This window comes from Anabas testudineus, chromosome 5, assembly GCF_900324465.2.
Source record: "Anabas testudineus chromosome 5, fAnaTes1.2, whole genome shotgun sequence".
NCBI lineage: Eukaryota > Metazoa > Chordata > Actinopteri > Anabantiformes > Anabantidae > Anabas > Anabas testudineus.
In genome coordinates, this window is record NC_046614.1 from 430533 (window position 1) to 442596 (window position 12064).

Below are 12064 nucleotides of genomic sequence, written 5' to 3' on the forward strand. Positions count from 1 at the left end.
ATGATAAAATAATAATAATCATAACATCATGTTGCCACTGGCAGGCTGAAGGTATTCATTCAGCAAAATGCAGCTTCAATTGTTCAGAGACATTGTGAGAGACAATAGTGCCAGCTTTTTCAAATAGGTGACACAAACAACACAACCGTTTGCAAAACTGTAAATGGTATTGTGCTCTGAAACTCTCCATACCATTACCATAGCACATAAAAAATACTACAACAAAAAATGTACAATGAAGACAGAAAAAGATGAACCTGCTGACCAGCTTTGCCATCACAATGTGGAGGATATGGCAAGATAGGATTTAAATATGCTCCCCGAGCCATGTCTTGCCTGTGGTTAAGTACTGTATGTGACAGCTTTGTATGCACAATCGCTGCCCTGATTTCATTTGATCTTTCCTTTGAAGGTCTCCTCTTGTTCACCCATGTAATACAGTTGCATTTCCAACGTCCTCTGCTAGGGCCATCGCTTGGCATAGGCCATTGCTGGAGAGGGTGCTGCTGCAAGCACTCAAAAAAAAAAAAAAAAAAAAAGAAATCACCCTTTTCCTCAAACAAATGCAGAAAAAATAAACAAGAATACCCCCCTCCTGTTGTTTCTCAATATTTGGTTGACATCGCCCTGAACCTGTCCTGCACCATGTATGTGGAGGACGGGGATGGGGCGAGTTATCAGTGCACATCTCAGGTAGTGGTTCCCATTGACGGATGTAAACAACATTCAGACACACATAGGTGGTCAGTCTTGCAGCAGCCTTGAGCAGCAGCCCCAGCTGCAATCCGAGCAGAGAGGAGACCTACACTGTTGGTGGCATCCACACTCCAAATGGATCATCTATGTGCAAAGCCTCCGCTGAGCCTGCCTTGGCTACAGAATGGGATGGAAATGTAAAAGTTTCTTCACTGCCACACTAAAATAATTCACTGCAATTGACACTTACACATCTCGTCCACTGTGTGTTTGTCTCGCTGTGACATAAACTAAACATAGCCAGCTAGCTCATCATGTCTTAGTCTAAACTGTACCCACCAACGTGCCTGGAACCCTCAGGCACGATGGCAACCCAAGGGGTGGCCGGGGGACCCGTGACCTGTTGCTGGCCACTCCCCTACCCCCTTTAATAACCCATATTCAATTCATAAAAGCCATACTAGTAATCTTCAATCAAGACACAAAGCTTAATAAATAACTAATATCATCATCATATATATGTGTATATATATATATATATATATATATATATATATATATATATATATATATATATATATATATATATATATATATATATATATATATATATGATATTAGTTATTTATATATATATATACACCACTGTTCCCACCAGTTTTAACTTACTGAGGCACCCACCTCAGGTGGTAATGGTAAGATGTGCAATAAGCTGAAAAGCCAGAGGAAGAAGCAGAAGCAGAAACAGTGTAGCCTTAAGTTTAATGAAATTTAAACATTTTGTAAACTTATTACCTCAGTCACCTCACACAGTTTGACTCTAATTTTACTCTAATTACATTGCCAGAATGGGTATGGAGGCAGAGGTTTAACTTACAGATTTTACATTTGATTTTTCAGCAGTTGAACTTGTTACAAATACTAGGACAGTTGGTTGACATAATACAGACCGTATCAGGAGACGCAGGAAGTATCAAAAGCATCAAAAGCATCAACATCACTTCAGCGCAACACTGGCCAAAATATAACTTGACATTTTAGTTGGTGATTGTTATGCTAGCAGCATCCATCTGGAGACACAGAAGGCTTCCTACAAGATTTTCACACATGCAATATTACTTCCCACCACTATAAACAGACTTTGATGTGTAGAATTGGTGGAATTCTCCTTTAAGAAATGCCCTTTCTTTATCAGCTGTGCATAAGGGGCACAACAAGTTTTGTGCTTTAAAGAAGGGGCTCAGATTCTCCTATTGGAGGAGGCAGAAAGAAGCGTCTAGCAAGTGAATCTCCAGACTGTCAGTCATCCTGAGAAATCCAAGAAACCTGAACATCATAACAGAAAGACAGCATGTAGCATGAACCAAACCTTCACATGTATAGCAATACATGTGAGTGCATCGACTGTGTCAGACAGAAAAAGACTCAGAAGATGAACAAAAGAAAAAAGGGACATTAGTTTGAAAGCGGAAGAAAAGAGAAAAGTGAAAGGGGAAAAGAGAAAAGGGGAGATGGAGAGAAAAAAAAAGAAGTGTAGAAAAGGGTTTTGTAATCTCAGTATAGTGCTGTTGTGCCGTCTCCATGGTGACAGGCACAAAGGCCTGTGGTTGGCCATTGATGGCTAATTGTATTCTTCACAGCTCTTTTGTTAATTGTTGTCTGCCCAGCTCCCACTTCCTGCTGGGCCACGGCACAAAGCCACGAACAGGAGGGATTAGAAATGGCACATCAGCTCCCCCAATGCACAGCCAAGGTCTCTCTCCCTCTCTCTTTCTCTTCTTCTCTTTCTCCCTCTCTTTCTTTTTGTATCTCTTACTGTCCCTATAGAGCCGCGCCTCCTTTTATCTTCTTCTCACCATGTGCACTCCCATGACCTCAACGATTCGTTCTTTCATTTCCTTTCTTTCTTTCCTGATATGAGGTCTTCACTTCTTCTGTCACATTTTTTGTGACGTTCTGTCAACTTGTTTTTCTTCTTTGGCTCCTTAGCTGCCAGCGTTATTCACACAGATGCAGATAAGACAAGGCTACTGTAGAAGACGTCCATACAAACGCAGATCCATATAAAAATGTGTCTTTTAGTCGCAAGTCTTGGCTTTTCGTCATCTCTGCAAAAATATTTTCAACACCTAAAAACGAAAAAACAACAACTTTTGGACATGCCAAAGTATAACTGACAGCTTTACGCAACCATGGACAAGTACAGCAGTATTTCTAACAACAGTAGGAAACTCTTCACAAAGATGGAGGTCATACTGGATTTTTCTGTTTCTGTTAGAGGTCTGTTTTTTAGGAAAAGAATGTGGGCTGTGACTTAGTATGTTAAGTTGGTCATCTACTAATCCCAGGATCTGCATCTTCACTCCCTTCATTCCTTTCCATCCCAAATGCCTGGACAATACACTGAACATCAAGTTACTCCTGGTGCGTGTGTGTCAAAGGCGGTACCTAATTTCAAACCATTTCTCACCAACTATGACAGCTCATGTCATGGTCTTGGGATTGTGACAAACAAGTACAACCAAAATTTTAGATAAAAATCGATCTATTATTTATTAGATTTGTTTAACTGCAATGTGATCAATACCAGCGTAGGGGATGCTAGGTTGCTAGGTGAAGACCATAGCTAACAGTAACATCATATGGTGCTTGTTAATAACAATTAATTAATTACTGTACATTTCTTCTCGAATGTAATCACTGTCCATGGCCATCATGATGACACGCACAAATGCATGGGACCAGTCATGTTTGGATACCAACGTAGGCTTGCAAACCAAGAGCAGCACAAGATGTGGTAAATGTAGTCCGAAGACATCTACAGATGTCCACAGGGACCTCATAATGTGACTCTTGGGTGGCTATGGAGCCAGTGAAAAAAACGGTTCTTAGACCATTCACAAATTGAAAAAAAGAAAAGTCACTGATTTGTGCTATGGTTACCTAAATGTAAATGGCCAAAAAAAAAGGTTCTTTACATACCATGTTTTTAAATAGCAGACAGGAGCTACAGTTTGATCCAGTATATAGAGACACAAAACAATTGATTACACAGTCAGAGGAGCCATGCATGACAACTGGTCCAAAATTTCAGTCTCAGAAGCTTTCAGTTCTTCTGTATATGTCATTTAGTTGTTTCCTTCAACTATCATTCCAAGAGGAGGAAGAAGATACTAAAAGGTTGCACTTAACCTTCTTGGGAAAAAGCACTTTTCCTGCAAGTACCTCTTAAGTATTAGCATGATGCACTTGTAGATGTATGCATGTACTAATGCGACCAATGTATGACTAATAATGATGACAGAAAGGTCGGTGGTAGGCACTGTGCCATGGGAAAGCCATATGGGAGAGGTAATACATTGAGCATGACCGAGCCTCAGACATGAGGCCAAAATCCACTGTGGAAAATTACATATAAATTTTACTGGTGGTGGACTGATCCAATTATTTGATCCGTGATTTAAAATCTGTGATATAAGAACCATGGCCTTCGTGATTCATTACTTCCCCAACATTAACTGATGTTAGCTTGAATTCATTATAGTTAAAATACCCCATAATGTCGAAGTGCAATTTTATAAAAAAAAAACCCCGAAAGAAATCAAATATACATAAATATTTACAGTCTTTGCCATAACACCTAAAGTTGACCTCTGGTTAATTCTGTTTCCACTGATCATCATTGAGATGTTTCTTAACATATTTGGAGTCCACCTGTGGGAAATTCAGTTGATTCGACATGATTTGCAAAGGCATACACCTGTCTATATAAGGCCCCACAGTTAACAGTACATGTCAGAGCAAGTCCAAGGAATTGTCTGTAGACCTCCAAGACAGGATTTTATCGAGGCACATTCAGCACTGTGGCCTACATCATCCTAAAATGGAAGTTTGGAATCACCAGGACTCTTCCTAAAACTGACCACCCAGTCAAAGGAGAGAGAAAGGCCTTAGTCAGGGAGATGACCAAGGACCCGATGGTCCAGTGATTCCCTGGAGAGAACTTCATACATCAAAGAAGAATCTCTAGAACTGCCTTTTTACAGCTGAGAAACATTGTTAAAATTAGGAGCATCCTGTCCCAAAGTGATGCTGAAAAACTAGTCCATGCATTTGTTACTTCCAGACTGGATTATTGGAATTCATTATTAATAGTTTGTCCCAACAACTCATTAAAAAGCCTCCAAAATGCTGCAGCCAGAGTTCTGACTGGATTTAACGAGAGAGATCATATTTTCCTACGCTAGCTTCTCTCCATTGGCTCCCTGTTAAATCCAGAATTGAATTTAAAATTCTTCTCCTCACTTATAAATCCCTTAATAATCAGGCTCCATCTTATCTTAAAGACCTCATAGATCCATATCTTCCAAGCAGAACTCTCTGTTCTCAGACTGCAGGTTTACTTGTGGTTCCTAGAGTTTCCAGATGTAGAATGGGAGGCAGAGCCTTTAGCTACCAAGCCCCTCTCTACATTTAAGATTAGACTTAAATTTTCCTTTTTTATAAAACTTATAGTTAGAGATGGATCCGGTCACTCTGAGCCATCTCTTAGTTCTGCTGATATAGGTTAGTCTGCTGGGGGACCTCTACTGATAAACTGAGCTCCTCTCCTCTCTCCTTTCTCCTGTATCCATTCAAATTCCACCATTTCATGTCATCAACTTTGTGTCTTCTCTCTCTGTACTTTTCTGCAGGTATCCTCGGCCTGGAGCTGTACATCTCCAGAATCCAGTTGACCTGCCCAATGTTCTGATGCTTGTTGTTGTCTTATTGTCTGCTAATCTTTTCTCTCTTCTCTTTCCACTCACCCTAGGACATCAGTTCATTTTTCAACAGGACAACAACCTCAAGCACAAGATAACAAAGGAGTGGCTACGGGACAACACTGTGATGGTCCCAGCCACTTTTTAATAAATTTGCAAAGATTTCAAACAAACTTTTTTCACAATGTCTCAATTTTAAAAGTGTTTAAAATGTTAAGCACTGTGAATACTTTCTGAATGCACTTCAGTAAGTTAGCTTAGACTAGTTAGAGCTTAGAGTTAGTCCACTCCTGTTATCATAAGTTTAGGGTAGGTTAAAATTTGGAGGAATAAGAACAGCAGATCAGGCCCTGAAACTGTCTGTATTCTAGTTGGTAATATTTTAATGAAAAAAACGATCCTTCTTGGGGACTGTCTAGCATGTTACACTGTCTATTGTTTTGTTTCTAAAGTGAGTTATGTAGTCTCTTGTTGACCTTCTTTCTAAGCAACCACAGTATATTTTCCACTTTCTGTGCTAATACTTCATCCAGTGGTTATTGGTCAGTGAATGGGCTGCCACGTTAATTATCACAAATACATTATCAACACTCAGCTTGTATAACACTGCCTTTTTAAATTCATTACAGGATAGAAATCTCACTAATATTTATGCATCAAATATTTGTGACAAACTTCATAATTATGACCTCTGAGAATTTAAAAATGGCTTTATGAGACTTAATATTAGTAAAAGGTGGTTCAGGTTAGTTATATGTGTTACATTTCAGATTGCTTGACTTTCTTAATAAATGTGCATGAATGCTCAGTCTAACAGTCACCATTTGTATTTTAGCTAAAATTAAGCATGTTCTTTCCATTTAGCATACACTTTTATCTAAATCAACTTACACGGATAGGCAGGGTAAGCGTAAAGAGGTCTTGCCTAAGAACCCCTACGGGAGGTAGGCCACAGCTGGGATTCGAACCCCAGCCTCCCATGTGGAAGGCAGTTACCACTACACTAAACAGCCGTTCTGTCTTACATCAGGTGAAACTTTTGTCGAGCAGTGTGTACACGGTGTGGGTGATGAGGATGCTACCCCAAGTAATCAGATCAGACTCTGCTAAGTCCCTGAAAACCACCAGAAGTATGTTGGTGGGGTTCCTGCACAACTAGCCAGTGCTGAGGTACCAAGAAATCAGCTAGCTCTACAACAAACTAAATAAACACTGACAATTGACCTTGACTATGAACACCAGACCAAAACTACTCACAGTATAGTATGCAAAGAGGGTTAGGTCATCAAACAGAAGGAATTGACTAGGCTTGATGTGGCATGTTTGTTAATGCTCACATTAAATATTTATTTATAAAGACAATATTTATTTATAAAAACAATTATATATATATATATATACACATATATATATATATGTATTAGAATTATAGTAATATTGGATCATGAACCAAACATTATCTTCGGTCTTCGAAAGTAAACAAATATGGTTAATATTCATCATAATTTACTTATAGAAACATACATTGTAAGAAAGAACCACAAGCTCTTCTTTTAACAATATCAAGGATTTTCAGATAGATATTCTGTATGTATATACAACAATAAACTAACTAACAGTAAACCTTATACTTACGCTGATACAGCCTCCTTATAAAGTCCATGGTATTGTACTGTGGAGCTATATTAGATTTCAAGGGTTTTGTTTGTGATATACAATGAAATGAAGGCAGTGACATTCAGATTTTACTTATACTTTACTTATAGTTATAGCAAGTGTAACAATAGACTAGTGTTACAAAAACTGCTTTAAAGCATTTTACATGACATTGAGTTCCTCTTAAAATTGTCAATGTACAGAGTTTGCACTTTACAGGTGTGTGATACAGAAACAAGGAGCTGTAGTTGCAAATAAACCGGGAGATATGTCTTTAACAGGCTGTGTGAAAGTCATTTATCAGTTGTTTATCAGTTACTTTTTGGCAAGACACTAATTCCCAGTGAAAAAATGGAAATGGAATATGAGTGATTGTTATCTGTTTTTTTCCATTTTTGAACTTAACACAAAATGGGAAATCGAAAAATGAATCGTTATGCTTTTTTTTTTATTTTGGTTTTGGAAACTAAAATTGAAAAAACTAAAAACTTAAAATTTTTTTTGATTTTTCTTTTTAAATTGTAAAAAGAATGAATGAATAATACATAGATTTGATCTGTCCGGTGCAAATGTAAACTTAATGAGTTAACAATAGCCACTGGTAGCTTAGCCTATCAATGATTAGCACATAGCTAGTTTGTCCAGCAGAAAACAGCTGAGCATAAGGGAAAAGGACGTTGAGAGGGGAAAAAGACCATTTGAGAACAATATTATGAGAAATGTATATGCAGCTCTATAAATCTTCTGTTTTGTTCCAGCAGCCAACAATAACATGGCAACATAATATACAAGCCACCACACTCCTCCTATTCACATAGTGGTGTGTTTCTTGTTTATATTAAGCAATAATTGACGTGTAATTTTCACTCTAAATCAAGACAGCCCAAAATCTGTGATGGTAACATCATTTAGCCCTTAAGTGTCTTAAAATAACTTTCAGATTCACATATACATGAGCTTTAATAATTCATAAAACAGGGTACAAACCATGGCAACTGTACAAAATCTACACTGCTGAGTAATTTGTGCACTGAAGTTTCTCACCTGATGCTAAAGAATCAAATTCAGTCATTAGTAAATATTTTTGTAACTTTGTTTTTGGGAATCTATGAATCTGATTTATTCAGTAATGAGTTGTATTAGCACTTTCAGCCATTTGATTGTACCAGTCAAAATTCCATACATTGAAGAATGGCCTAAGCTGTTATAACAGGGGATGTATTGCTCTGCAGCTCCATCATGTTCGGCATCACGTTAGTGAGGAATGGATAAAGTAAGCTTAAATCAAATGTGTTAAACGTGCACATGCTTTGTCTGATCAGCTTTCATGAGTGATCAGTAGCAAGGCCTAACCCCGACCATCAGATGAGCTGCTGTTCTTTCACATGTATCTGTGGGTCTGCCTCTCAGAGATCTCGCAGCAACACTTTCAAATTCACGGCGCCACCGCCAGAAGGATTATTCCTATACAACCTGCTTGGAAGCAAACGTCTGTGGATCCCATGTGAAGTTGTTGGTCCACCTGGATTTTCAGCTTTTCCTGATACACAATCGGTACTTGACTGCACTGAAATGTTCTGCCAGACTCCCTGTTCTCTCCTGGTGCAGAGTGAGGTGTTTTCCACGTACCAATCTCATGCTACATTCAAGGCTATGATCGGAATGGAACCTCGTGGTGCCATTACCGGCCTGTATGCAGGATCCACGAGTGACCTTGAGGTTTTCAAGCTGTCTGGCATTACAAACATACTCACACCTATCTGGTGTGAGCATGTTGAGGATTTCATGTGGATGATCAGGCTCTGTGCAAGGTTTACCAGTCTGCCTTTCTCTCCAGAAACACTAAAAGAAGTAAGGAAGATGTCAGGTAGACTCATGTGTAGAGGTGCATTTTTTTAAAGATTTACCACTTTCTGTGTGTGGAAGCACTGAGAAGTTATTCAGTGTGACTTGCTACTTTGTCAGCTAGCAAAATGGGCTACTGGTAAAGACATTGGCATTTATTAGTATGGATTTTCTGTGCTTGTAAATATATCATGAATTTTCTCTTGCTTTGTGTTAAATATTTGGTTACCTGTATGTGAACCTTTTAGAATTTCATGGTTTTCTTTCATTAATTTATCATAAAATGTGATCTGATCTTCGTCTAAGTCAACAGTATTAACAAATATGATGTGCCTAAAGTAATAACACAAATAAAGTCTGATCTTTCATGTCTTTATTAAGAACAACCATAAAAACATCACAGTGCGAGTGGAAAAAGTATGTAAACCCTTGGAATAATGACTCCAAATAAGCTAATTGGAGTTAGGAGTTAGTTTGGAGATGTGGACTAGAGCTACTTCAAAAGGAGCTTTCAGAGGATCTATGAATAAGAATTGGTGATTTACATAAACAATTCTTAATCATAAAAATTCTTAATTTCCATAAAGCTGGAAAGGGTTACAAAGACAAGAAATTCACCAGTCTACAGTTAGGCAAACAATCTACAAATGGAGACACACAGGGACTGTAGCTACTCTTCTAAACAAAACACTCATAAGGTAAAGAAACAACCCGGAGATGCAGCCAAAGATTTGAACGCATCATTATACCTGGCTAACATCTGTGTTCATGCACAGGAAGGAATCTGCTGCTTACTAAAAAGAACATTGCTGCACGAAAGAAGTTTGCCAAAGTGCACATTGAGACTCCACAGCAGTATTGGCAAAATGTTTTGTGGACTGATAAAACTAAGATTGAACTATTTGTAAAGAACACACAGCACTACGTCTGGCGTAAAAATGGCACAGCATATCATCATGAAAACATCATCCTAGTCACAAAGTGTGGTGGAGGAAATATCATCATTCGGGCCTGCTTTGATGCATCAGGGCATGGCCAGCTTGCAGTGAAAGCCAAAAACAACAGAATGGCAAAACATTCAAAAGGTTCACATACTTTTTCTTGCCACTGTATTTATTAAAAATCAATGCAGTATCAGAACAGTGGTTGGGTGTGTGTAGTGCACCAAAACTGAAGATAAAAATAACAAAAGAAATTATCTTTGTTCTCCCTAATGGCTGTTACCACCTCACTGTCGCTGTAGATGTGTTGGATAAGAAGGTCCTCCTCTGCAGAAAGAACACTCCATCCCTGTAAGCAGGTGCTGGCCTTGCACCTGCCAGTAGTAGCTGTGAGTGGGCTTTAATTTCAATGTGCCACTCTGCATTTTCAAGTAGCTACAGTCCACATTTATGTTTGGGCATTTAATTTCCAGTCCAAAGGGTGGGCTCTCAGTCGGGTCGAACACTAGACCATCAGGAGATGTACCTAACCAGGGGGCATCTGGATGAATGATAAAAACACAAGGCCAGTAATTTGTGTTGTAATTCGACAGTACTCCTGAATAGCACTGGTTCCAATACCAATCCTCTCTTCATTGCAGCCGTTTGATGCTGGTAGGAGATGAGACTTCCTTGCCGGACCTTCCAGAAACCTGAGTCACCTAGTAGGACATCTGCACATATTGCCATGGTGAAGATGAGTGAAGCAATGTCTGCTGAGAAGTCCTTGTAGACCTTGATAAGATCTGGATCTGGCAGCTCCCCTCGCACTGCCTTGTTATATATAATATAATATAATATAATATAATATAATAATGTTTATGAATTATAAGTTATCCAGCTATGCAGGAACACTTCTACACGGGAGTCCTCAAAGACCTTCTACAAGTTCACATTTATGGTCACATTTAGAACATCAGTTCAGTACAACACAAAAACTGAGAAAGCTGACAGCAGGGTGACCAGGTAAGCCGTAGATATGGATATAGACTAAACTATGTCATGTTATCAATTGCATTGCAGATAGAGATTAATCAATCTAGCACTGCTCTCTGTTTGGAATAACATAATCTAGGGGGAAAAAGAGAAGCTTGTGTAGCCTTTATCAACCGTCTTGGTTTATTAACATTATTTTAAGCAATATCAGTAAAGCACTGAACACAGAACAAGTGAACGCAGCGCAGGAAAATATGGTGCAGAATACAAAATCAGTAACTGGCTGAAGAATCCTATTTAGACCCTGCATGGTTTAAACCAGAAGTGGTGGAAGAACACTAACTCAATATTCAAGTACAAATCCAATAGGTTGCCTAAATTGTACTCCACTACAAATAGAAAGCATCAATTAAAATTACTTACCTGAGTTAGAGTACTAAATAGCTTCTTTAAAATTGAGTGTATTGGAGTAAAACAGACAGTATTTCCCTCTAAAGTAGTAGTAGCTGTAGTAAATGTAACTTAGATAATCTTAGCACTTACCACCTCTGGATTATACGAAACACACAGTAAAGATATCAGACAGTTTCTGGGGTTTCATGAAAGCTAGGCAAGGTTAACGTCATTTGTCATTTTATAACATGGGACTGCCAAACCAAATAAAGACACAACTTAGTTCCTTTATGCTAAACAGCTTTCTCCCAGGAGATGTGAGCTAATGTTATTGTTAAAATGCATATTGTTAAGCTATTGTTGAACTACTGTTAATATGCAAACTGTTGCTAAACGTCACCGGGCTTGTTTAAATCCTAAATCACATTACCTGACCTGACTCAACCACATCAAAACCCCAGGACATGAACCTGATTAAGGCTTTAAACGAAAGAACACTTTATATTTCTCCTCCCTACTCTGAGATCATGAGGCTTTTCACTTTTTCTCATGAACTGGACATCATTCATGTTATGCATCTAACTAGATATAAATGCATCCCGATTACACAAAAGGTTGTTTCCACCCACACTGGTAGTTTAATTTGCTGAGGTTTTAAGGCATTTGTCACTGAGATTTTTGTTGTAACATCAATACAATGAAGGTAAAATAAAACTTTGCTTGTGGTATTCAAGGTAATAAATAATATCTGAAAAACTCAAAAGCATGTAGCCTTTTGGCAAAAACAGATTACTC